Here is a 10,000-nt window from a genome sequence, read left to right as displayed (position 1 = left end):
TTCCGGGAGCCGGGGTAGACCTGGTGTTCCGAGCGCCGGGGTAGACTTGGTGCACGGAAGCCTCGGGGTAGACCTGGTCTTCCGGGCGCCGGGGTAGACCTGGAATTCCGGGCGCCGGGGTAGGCCTGTTCCCCTGGAGCCGGGGTAGACCTGGTGTTCCGGGAGCCGGGGTAGACCTGGTGTTCCGAGCGCCGGGGTAGACTTGGTGCACGGAAGCCTCGGGGTAGACCTGGTCTTCCGGGCGCCGGGGTAGACCTGGAATTCCGGGCGCCGGGGTAGGCCTGTTCCCCTGGAGCCGGGGTAGACCTGGTGTTCCGGGCGCCGGGGTAGACCTGGTGCACGGAAGCCTCGGGGTAGACCTGGTGTTCCGGGCGCCGGGGTAGACCTGGTGCACGGAAGCCTCGGGGTAGACCTGGTCTTCCGGGCGCCGGGGTAGACCTGGTCTTCCGGGAGCCGGGGTAGACCTGGAATTCCGGGCGCCGGGGTAGGCCTGTTCTCCTGGAGCCGGGGTAGACCTGGTCTTCCGGGAGCCGGGGTAGACCTGGAATTCCGGGCGCCGGGGTAGACCTGTTCCCCTGGAGCCGGGGTAGACCTGGTGTTCCGGGAGCCGGGGTAGACCTGGTGCACGGAAGCCTCGGGGTAGACCTGGTCTTCCGGGCGCCGGGGTAGACCTGGAATTCCGGGCGCCGGGGTAGGCCTGTTCCCCTGGAGCCGGGGTAGACCTGGTGTTCCGGGAGCCGGGGTAGACCTGGTGTTCCGAGCGCCGGGGTAGACTTGGTGCACGGAAGCCTCGGGGTAGACCTGGTCTTCCGGGCGCCGGGGTAGACCTGGAATTCCGGGCGCCGGGGTAGGCCTGTTCCCCTGGAGCCGGGGTAGACCTGGTGTTCCGGGCGCCGGGGTAGACCTGGTGCACGGAAGCCTCGGGGTAGACCTGGTGTTCCGGGCGCCGGGGTAGACCTGGTGCACGGAAGCCTCGGGGTAGACCTGGTCTTCCGGGCGCCGGGGTAGACCTGGTCTTCCGGGAGCCGGGGTAGACCTGGAATTCCGGGCGCCGGGGTAGGCCTGTTCTCCTGGAGCCGGGGTAGACCTGGTCTTCCGGGCGCCGGGGTAGACCTGGAATTCCGGGCGCCGGGGTAGGCCTGTTCCCCTGGAGCCGGGGTAGACCTGGTGTTCCGGGAGCCGGGGTAGACCTGGTGTTCCGAGCGCCGGGGTAGACTTGGTGCACGGAAGCCTCGGGGTAGACCTGGTCTTCCGGGCGCCGGGGTAGACCTGGAATTCCGGGCGCCGGGGTAGGCCTGTTCCCCTGGAGCCGGGGTAGACCTGGTGTTCCGGGCGCCGGGGTAGACCTGGTGCACGGAAGCCTCGGGGTAGACCTGGTGTTCCGGGCGCCGGGGTAGACCTGGTGCACGGAAGCCTCGGGGTAGACCTGGTCTTCCGGGCGCCGGGGTAGACCTGGTCTTCCGGGAGCCGGGGTAGACCTGGAATTCCGGGCGCCGGGGTAGGCCTGTTCTCCTGGAGCCGGGGTAGACCTGGTCTTCCGGGAGCCGGGGTAGACCTGGAATTCCGGGCGCCGGGGTAGACCTGTTCCCCTGGAGCCGGGGTAGACCTGGTGTTCCGGGAGCCGGGGTAGACCTGGTGCACGGAAGCCTCGGGGTAGACCTGGTCTTCCGGGCGCCGGGGTAGACCTGGAATTCCGGGCGCCGGGGTAGGCCTGTTCCCCTGGAGCCGGGGTAGACCTGGTGTTCCGGGAGCCGGGGTAGACCTGGTGTTCCGAGCGCCGGGGTAGACTTGGTGCACGGAAGCCTCGGGGTAGACCTGGTCTTCCGGGCGCCGGGGTAGACCTGGTGCACGGAAGCCTCGGGGTAGACCTGGTCTTCCGGGCGCCGGGGTAGACCTGGTGCACGGAAGCCTCGGGGTAGACCTGGTCTTCCGGGCGCCGGGGTAGACCTGGTCTTCCGGGAGCCGGGGTAGACCTGGAATTCCGGGCGCCGGGGTAGGCCTGTTCCCCTGGAGCCGGGGTAGACCTGGAATTCCGGGCGCCGGGGTAGACCTGATATCGTCTAAGGCTGGCCTCAGCCTAGCGCCACCCAGCCCTCGCACAGAGCTGCGCACCCGGGCCGGACTTGTCCTCCGGCCGCTCGGCCGCTCGGCCGGGCGGCAGGCCTGCTGTCCCGGCACCGGACGTGGTCCTCGCGAGGCCAGGCGCCGGGCTAGGTAGACCTGGTGTCCTGGAGGCGGACTTAGGCCTCCGGCCGCCCGGCGCCGGGGTAGACCTGGTCTTCCGGGAGCCGGGGTAGACCTGGTGCACGGAAGCCTCGGGGTAGACCTGGTCTTCCGGGAGCCGGGGTAGACCTGGTGTTCCGAGCGCCGGGGTAGACTTGGTGCACGGAAGCCTCGGGGTAGACCTGGTCTTCCGGGCGCCGGGGTAGACCTGGAATTCCGGGCGCCGGGGTAGGCCTGTTCCCCTGGAGCCGGGGTAGACCTGGTGTTCCGGGAGCCGGGGTAGACCTGGTGTTCCGAGCGCCGGGGTAGACTTGGTGCACGGAAGCCTCGGGGTAGACCTGGTCTTCCGGGCGCCGGGGTAGACCTGGAATTCCGGGCGCCGGGGTAGGCCTGTTCCCCTGGAGCCGGGGTAGACCTGGTGTTCCGGGCGCCGGGGTAGACCTGGTGCACGGAAGCCTCGGGGTAGACCTGGTGTTCCGGGCGCCGGGGTAGACCTGGTGCACGGAAGCCTCGGGGTAGACCTGGTCTTCCGGGCGCCGGGGTAGACCTGGTCTTCCGGGAGCCGGGGTAGACCTGGAATTCCGGGCGCCGGGGTAGGCCTGTTCTCCTGGAGCCGGGGTAGACCTGGTCTTCCGGGAGCCGGGGTAGACCTGGAATTCCGGGCGCCGGGGTAGACCTGTTCCCCTGGAGCCGGGGTAGACCTGGTGTTCCGGGAGCCGGGGTAGACCTGGTGCACGGAAGCCTCGGGGTAGACCTGGTCTTCCGGGCGCCGGGGTAGACCTGGAATTCCGGGCGCCGGGGTAGGCCTGTTCCCCTGGAGCCGGGGTAGACCTGGTGTTCCGGGAGCCGGGGTAGACCTGGTGTTCCGAGCGCCGGGGTAGACTTGGTGCACGGAAGCCTCGGGGTAGACCTGGTCTTCCGGGCGCCGGGGTAGACCTGGAATTCCGGGCGCCGGGGTAGGCCTGTTCCCCTGGAGCCGGGGTAGACCTGGTGTTCCGGGCGCCGGGGTAGACCTGGTGCACGGAAGCCTCGGGGTAGACCTGGTGTTCCGGGCGCCGGGGTAGACCTGGTGCACGGAAGCCTCGGGGTAGACCTGGTCTTCCGGGCGCCGGGGTAGACCTGGTCTTCCGGGAGCCGGGGTAGACCTGGAATTCCGGGCGCCGGGGTAGGCCTGTTCTCCTGGAGCCGGGGTAGACCTGGTCTTCCGGGAGCCGGGGTAGACCTGGAATTCCGGGCGCCGGGGTAGACCTGTTCCCCTGGAGCCGGGGTAGACCTGGTGTTCCGGGAGCCGGGGTAGACCTGGTGCACGGAAGCCTCGGGGTAGACCTGGTCTTCCGGGCGCCGGGGTAGACCTGGAATTCCGGGCGCCGGGGTAGGCCTGTTCCCCTGGAGCCGGGGTAGACCTGGTGTTCCGGGAGCCGGGGTAGACCTGGTGTTCCGAGCGCCGGGGTAGACTTGGTGCACGGAAGCCTCGGGGTAGACCTGGTCTTCCGGGCGCCGGGGTAGACCTGGTGCACGGAAGCCTCGGGGTAGACCTGGTCTTCCGGGCGCCGGGGTAGACCTGGTGCACGGAAGCCTCGGGGTAGACCTGGTCTTCCGGGCGCCGGGGTAGACCTGGTCTTCCGGGAGCCGGGGTAGACCTGGAATTCCGGGCGCCGGGGTAGGCCTGTTCCCCTGGAGCCGGGGTAGACCTGGAATTCCGGGCGCCGGGGTAGGCCTGTTCTCCTGGAGCCGGGGTAGACCTGGTGTTCCGGGCACCGGGGTAGACCTGGAATTCCGGGCGCCGGGGTAGGCCTGTTGCCCTGGAGCCGGGGTAGACCTGGTGTTCCGGGCGCCGGGGTAGACCTGTCGTCCTACTCCGGGCCCGGCCTCCGGCCGCCCGGCTGCTGCGGCAGAACTGTCGCCCTGGTGTCCCGGGCGGACCTGCTGTCCCGCGCACGACCCACCCTGCGGCCGCCCGGCGCCAGTCTAGAGAGGGAAGGAGCCGGCCGTTGGGAGCCGGCAGCGCTCCCGCCTCCTCCGTGCCCAAAGCGACAGCGGCCCGGCTCCTGCCTCCGTCTCCGGATCCCTCACTGCCTTCAGCCGCTCGACCCCCCTCCCCCCCACCCCGCTGCCGTCCTGCCCCGGGCTCGGACGGGGCCAGGCCGGGCTGGAGCGTCAAGGAAAGAAGGCCGTCAAAGCAGAAGGCTGGGCGAGAGCCGAAGAGAAGGCTTCTCGGCAAAGGGGCCGCCTCTGCCGTGGGCCCCGGCCCTGCTGGCCGAAGGACCCGCCTTCCTCGGTGTCGGCCCGCTCCTGGCCCTCCCGCCGCTGCGGGTGTGCGAACCGGCCGAGGAGAGAGCGGGCGGGGGACGGCGACGGGGGTGGGGAAAGTAGTCTGCGAGCGGCGCCGGGGAGTCTGATGGGGCAGGGCGGGGCGCCCCCAACCGTCGATGGGCGGAGGCAGGGAAAGTCTTCAGGCGGGGCGCCCCCAACCGTCGATGGGCGGGCTCTGAGGGGGCGGCGTCGGATTGCGAGTGTGTGGAGCCGGCGTGTGTGTCACCGTGCCCCTCTCTCTCTGTCTCTCTCTCCCTCCCTTCCCCCCCCCGCCCCCCCGTCCCTCCCTCCCTCCCTCGCTTCCCTTGCGCGCTGGCCCCACTGAAATTCCGTTCGGCCGGGTAGGGCTGCGCGGCACCCCGGGCGGAGGGGGCTGCTGACGCTGCTTCGACGGCAGGCTGACGCAGGCTGCCTGTCAGCTTGGTCTGGGATCGCTCTGGGTACCAGAGGGAAAGAAATAAAGTTCGTCAAGAAAATTCCTTTTCCGGATCAGTTTCTTGCGCCGAGGGAACAGAAGAGTCGTTCTCTTCGAGAAGGGAGGAAAGGGGAAGCGCGGGAAATGAAACCCGAACCCCAAACCAGACCAAGGGGAACCAAGCCACAAAAAACAAAGGGATAACCCCGTAACTCCTAAAACAAACCCAGAAAACTCGAACCAAAAGTCCCGCAACGCACATTCCCCCACCCCCCAAAAAAACCCACACCGAGCCCCCCCCCTCGCGCCCGCCCCCCCCACCCCCACCAGGCAAAAAAAGGTAAAGCCGGCCATTGAGAAACGCTCTACTACCCGGGTATGGGGAAATACCTCTTGCCATGGCCCCGGAGTAGACTTTTCCTCCGGGCGCCGGGGTAGACCCGTTGTCCGGCCCCCCGGGCTACACCTGGTATCCCGGAGCCGGGGTAGACCTTGTACCCGGCGGCCGGGGTAGACCTGGTATCCCGGAGCCGGGGTAGACCTTGTACCCGGCGGCCGGGGTAGACCTGGTATCCAGGAGACGGGGTAGACCTTGTACCCGGCGGCCGGGGTAGACCTGGTATCCAGGAGACGGGGTAGACCTTGTACCCGGCGGCCGGGGTAGACCTGGTATCCAGGAGACGGGGTAGACCTTGTACCCGGCGGCCGGGGTAGACCTGGTATCCAGGAGCCGGGGTAGACCTTGTACCCGGCGGCCGGGGTAGACCTGGTATCCCGGGGCCGGGGTAGACCTTGTACCCGGCGGCCGGGGTAGACCTGGTATCCAGGAGACGGGGTAGACCTTGTACCCGGCGGCCGGGGTAGACCTGGTATCCCGGAGACGGGGTAGACCTTGTACCCGGCGGCCGGGGTAGACCTGGTATCCAGGAGACGGGGTAGACCTTGTACCCGGCGGCCGGGGTAGACCTGGTATCCAGGAGACGGGGTAGACCTTGTACCCGGCGGCCGGGGTAGACCTGGTATCCAGGAGACGGGGTAGACCTTGTACCCGGCGGCCGGGGTAGACCTGGTATCCCGGGGCCGGGGTAGACCTTGTACCCGGCGGCCGGGGTAGACCTGGTATCCAGGAGCCGGGGTAGACCTTGTACCCGGCGGCCGGGGTAGACCTGGTATCCCGGAGACGGGGTAGACCTTGTACCCGGCGGCCGGGGTAGACCTGGTATCCCGGAGCCGGGGTAGACCTTGTACCCGGCGGCCGGGGTAGACCTGGTATCCCGGAGCCGGGGTAGACCTTGTACCCGGCGGCCGGGGTAGACCTGGTATCCCGGAGCCGGGGTAGACCTTGTACCCGGCGGCCGGGGTAGACCTGGTATCCAGGAGACGGGGTAGACCTTGTACCCGGCGGCCGGGGTAGACCTGGTATCCAGGAGACGGGGTAGACCTTGTACCCGGCGGCCGGGGTAGACCTGGTATCCCGGAGACGGGGTAGACCTTGTACCCGGCGGCCGGGGTAGACCTGGTATCCCGGCGGCCGGGGTAGACCTTGTACCAGGCGGCCGGGGTAGACCTGGTATCCAGGAGACGGGGTAGACCTTGTACCCGGCGGCCGGGGTAGACCTGGTATCCAGGAGCCGGGGTAGACCTTGTACCCGGCGGCCGGGGTAGACCTGGTATCCCGGAGACGGGGTAGACCTTGTACCCGGCGGCCGGGGTAGACCTGGTATCCAGGAGACGGGGTAGACCTTGTACCCGGCGGCCGGGGTAGACCTGGTATCCAGGAGCCGGGGTAGACCTTGTACCCGGCGGCCGGGGTAGACCTGGTATCCAGGAGCCGGGGTAGACCTTGTACCCGGCGGCCGGGGTAGACCTGGTATCCAGGAGCCGGGGTAGACCTTGTACCCGGCGGCCGGGGTAGACCTGGTATCCCGGAGCCGGGGTAGACCTTGTACCCGGCGGCCGGGGTAGACCTGGTATCCCGGAGCCGGGGTAGACCTTGTACCCGGCGGCCGGGGTAGACCTGGTATCCAGGAGCCGGGGTAGACCTTGTACCCGGCGGCCGGGGTAGACCTGGTATCCCGGAGCCGGGGTAGACCTTGTACCCGGCGGCCGGGGTAGACCTGGTATCCAGGAGACGGGGTAGACCTTGTACCCGGCGGCCGGGGTAGACCTGGTATCCAGGAGCCGGGGTAGACCTTGTACCCGGCGGCCGGGGTAGACCTGGTATCCAGGAGACGGGGTAGACCTTGTACCCGGCGGCCGGGGTAGACCTGGTATCCAGGAGACGGGGTAGACCTTGTACCCGGCGGCCGGGGTAGACCTGGTATCCCGGAGCCGGGGTAGACCTTGTACCCGGCGGCCGGGGTAGACCTGGTATCCAGGAGACGGGGTAGACCTTGTACCCGGCGGCCGGGGTAGACCTGGTATCCCGGAGACGGGGTAGACCTTGTACCCGGCGGCCGGGGTAGACCTGGTATCCCGGAGCCGGGGTAGACCTTGTACCCGGCGGCCGGGGTAGACCTGGTATCCAGGAGCCGGGGTAGACCTTGTACCCGGCGGCCGGGGTAGACCTGGTATCCCGGAGACGGGGTAGACCTTGTACCCGGCGGCCGGGGTAGACCTGGTATCCCGGCGGCCGGGGTAGACCTTGTACCAGGCGGCCGGGGTAGACCTGGTATCCAGGAGACGGGGTAGACCTTGTACCCGGCGGCCGGGGTAGACCTGGTATCCCGGAGACGGGGTAGACCTTGTACCCGGCGGCCGGGGTAGACCTGGTATCCAGGAGCCGGGGTAGACCTTGTACCCGGCGGCCGGGGTAGACCTGGTATCCAGGAGCCGGGGTAGACCTTGTACCCGGCGGCCGGGGTAGACCTGGTATCCCGGAGACGGGGTAGACCTTGTACCCGGCGGCCGGGGTAGACCTGGTATCCCGGAGCCGGGGTAGACCTTGTACCCGGCGGCCGGGGTAGACCTGGTATCCAGGAGCCGGGGTAGACCTTGTACCCGGCGGCCGGGGTAGACCTGGTATCCCGGAGCCGGGGTAGACCTTGTACCCGGCGGCCGGGGTAGACCTGGTATCCAGGAGCCGGGGTAGACCTTGTACCCGGCGGCCGGGGTAGACCTGGTATCCAGGAGCCGGGGTAGACCTTGTACCCGGCGGCCGGGGTAGACCTGGTATCCAGGAGCCGGGGTAGACCTTGTACCCGGCGGCCGGGGTAGACCTGGTATCCCGGAGCCGGGGTAGACCTTGTACCCGGCGGCCGGGGTAGACCTGGTATCCAGGAGACGGGGTAGACCTTGTACCCGGCGGCCGGGGTAGACCTGGTATCCAGGAGACGGGGTAGACCTTGTACCCGGCGGCCGGGGTAGACCTGGTATCCAGGAGCCGGGGTAGACCTTGTACCCGGCGGCCGGGGTAGACCTGGTATCCAGGAGCCGGGGTAGACCTTGTACCCGGCGGCCGGGGTAGACCTGGTATCCCGGAGCCGGGGTAGACCTTGTACCCGGCGGCCGGGGTAGACCTGGTATCCAGGAGCCGGGGTAGACCTTGTACCCGGCGGCCGGGGTAGACCTGGTATCCAGGAGCCGGGGTAGACCTTGTACCCGGCGGCCGGGGTAGACCTGGTATCCAGGAGACGGGGTAGACCTTGTACCCGGCGGCCGGGGTAGACCTGGTATCCAGGAGACGGGGTAGACCTTGTACCCGGCGGCCGGGGTAGACCTGGTATCCAGGAGCCGGGGTAGACCTTGTACCCGGCGGCCGGGGTAGACCTGGTATCCAGGAGCCGGGGTAGACCTTGTACCCGGCGGCCGGGGTAGACCTGGTATCCAGGAGACGGGGTAGACCTTGTACCCGGCGGCCGGGGTAGACCTGGTATCCAGGAGACGGGGTAGACCTTGTACCCGGCGGCCGGGGTAGACCTGGTATCCCGGAGCCGGGGTAGACCTTGTACCCGGCGGCCGGGGTAGACCTGGTATCCAGGAGACGGGGTAGACCTTGTACCCGGCGGCCGGGGTAGACCTGGTATCCAGGAGACGGGGTAGACCTTGTACCCGGCGGCCGGGGTAGACCTGGTATCCAGGAGACGGGGTAGACCTTGTACCCGGCGGCCGGGGTAGACCTGGTATCCAGGAGCCGGGGTAGACCTTGTACCCGGCGGCCGGGGTAGACCTGGTATCCCGGAGACGGGGTAGACCTTGTACCCGGCGGCCGGGGTAGACCTGGTATCCCGGAGCCGGGGTAGACCTGGTCTCCGTCCGCCCGGGTAGACCTGGTGTCGCGGCCGCCTGCGGAAGTTCACCAAGGGGTCGCTGTTCCAGGCTGCCTCCGGCTATGTCGACGTAGCGGTCGGCCTGCGCTGGCGCACCCTCCCGGTCGACTTCCACTCGTCTCCTTGGAGGCGTCGGCGGCCTTGGACTTATCTTTCCGTATATTGGGAGCGAGGTGACGGGCCGCGTCCCCGCAGGTTTCCAGGGTGCCTGCGTCGCAAGGCGGAGGATAGGGCGGCCGCGCCGCGCGGTCGTCGGGGCAGAGCGAGTGCCGCCTAGGCCGGGTGAGCCGCGTGGCTTGGTCCCGGTTCCCGTCCTGCCCAGGGCGCTCTTTCGGGGAGAGCTGCCCGAGAAGCCAGAGAGAAGAGAATGGGCAGTGTGAAGGGCCACCAGAGAGAGAGCCGAGAGCCGAGAGAGACGGCCCGAAAGACCGTGTCGAGAAGCCGCTCGCTGGCCGCAGCGAGGCGGTGAGAAGCCCCGCGTGTGTGTTGCTCCGCTCCGGTCGGCTGCCGTGCCGGCCCGGTTGAAGGGGGGGCGGCCCCCCTGGGACGATCGGTGGCAGGTGAGGCGGCGGCGCCTCGTCCCTTTTCCGCCTGGCCTTAAGCCGGGGCCCGCTCCGGCAGGCATTTTTCCGGCAGCCGGTCCGGTGGCAGTGGCCGGCAGCCGGGGGTCGACGCGGCCGGGCTTTTTTTTTCCCCGGCCCTCGCCCGAGAGCCTCCTCCCCGAGCAAGGCCCGGCCAGCCCGCCGCGGTGGCGGCGCCCGGTTCCCCCGCTCCCGACCTG

The sequence above is a fragment of the Lonchura striata genome, unplaced genomic scaffold (genome assembly GCF_046129695.1).
Source record: "Lonchura striata isolate bLonStr1 unplaced genomic scaffold, bLonStr1.mat Scaffold_162, whole genome shotgun sequence".
In the NCBI taxonomy this organism is placed as follows: Eukaryota; Metazoa; Chordata; class Aves; order Passeriformes; family Estrildidae; genus Lonchura; species Lonchura striata.
This window is presented reverse-complemented; position numbering follows the sequence as displayed.